Below are 1,464 nucleotides of genomic sequence, written 5' to 3' on the forward strand. Positions count from 1 at the left end.
AGCAGAAATCAATGCAAATGAAACTAAGAAAATGATATAAAAAATAAACAAAGCAAAGAGCTGTTTTTTTGAAAGAATAAATAAAATCGACAAATCCTTAGCTAATCTTAGCAAAAAAAGGAAAGAAAAGGCTCAGATCCATGCAATTAGCAATGAAAAAGGCAAAGTCACAACAGATCCAAAAGAAATCCAGAGGATCATGAACACCTACTTTGAGAACCTGTACTCTAATAAAATGGAAAACGCAGAAGAAATGGACAGATTTCTAGATACTTATGAACTACCAAAGTTGAACGAAGAAGATAAAAACATTTTAAACACCCCAATCACAATCAGTGAAATTGAAAATGTAATTAAAAACTTACCAACAAAGAAAAGCCCAGGCCCTGATGGATTCATTGCTGAATTTTACAAGACATTTAGAGAAGAACTATGACCATTACTCTTCAAATTTTTCAATGAAATTGAAAGGGAAGCTATACTTTCAAATTTATTCCTGGAAACAAGTATCACTTTGATTCCCAAACCAGGGAAAGATACAACTAAAAAGGAGAACTACAGACCAATCTCCTTAATGAATATAGATGCAAAAATCCTTAATAAGATACTAGCAAACAGAATACAGAGGATTATTAAGAAGATCATCCATCCTGACCAAGTCGGATTTATTCCAGAGATGCAAGGGTGGTTCAATATACAAAAGTCAACAAATGTAATAAATTATATTAACAAAATCAAGAACAAAAACCATATGATACTCTCAATACATGCAGAAAAAGCATTTGATAAAATTCAGCATGCACTCATGATAAAAACCCTGCAAAAAATTGGAATAGATAGCCTATACCTCAATTTCATAAAGGCTATCTATGAAAAACCATCAGCCAACATCATATTGAATGGCCAAAAATTGAAAACTTTCATGTTAACATCAGGAACAAGACAAGGATGCCCGCTATCACCACTTCTCTTCAATATAGTTCTGGAAACATTAGCCACAGCAATTAGACAAGAGAAAGAAATTAAAGCAATAAAGATAGGAAAGGAAGAAGTTAAACTATCATTATTTGCTGATGATATGATACTCTACATTGAAGATCCAAAAAACTCCACCAAAAAACTTCTAGACTTAATTGACAGATTCAGTAAAGTATCTGGATACAAGGTGAATACCCAAAAATCAATAGCCTTTCTATACACAAATAACAGACAGACAGAAAGAGAAATAAGGGAAAAAATTCCTTTTACAATAGCATCCAAAAAAATGAAGTATCTAGGAATCAATCTAACAAAAGAAACAAAAGATCTCTACACTGAAAACTACAGCACTCTGAAAAAAGAAATCGAAGAGGATATAAAAAAATGGAAAGATATCCCCTGCTCCTGGGTAGGAAGAATCAACATAGTGAAAATGGCCATACTACCAAAACTGCTATATACATTCAATGCAATGCCAATTGAAAT

Source organism: Fukomys damarensis, unplaced genomic scaffold (assembly GCF_012274545.1).
Source record: "Fukomys damarensis isolate Sample0158 unplaced genomic scaffold, DMR_v1.0_HiC HiC_scaffold_30, whole genome shotgun sequence".
In the NCBI taxonomy this organism is placed as follows: domain Eukaryota; kingdom Metazoa; phylum Chordata; class Mammalia; order Rodentia; family Bathyergidae; genus Fukomys; species Fukomys damarensis.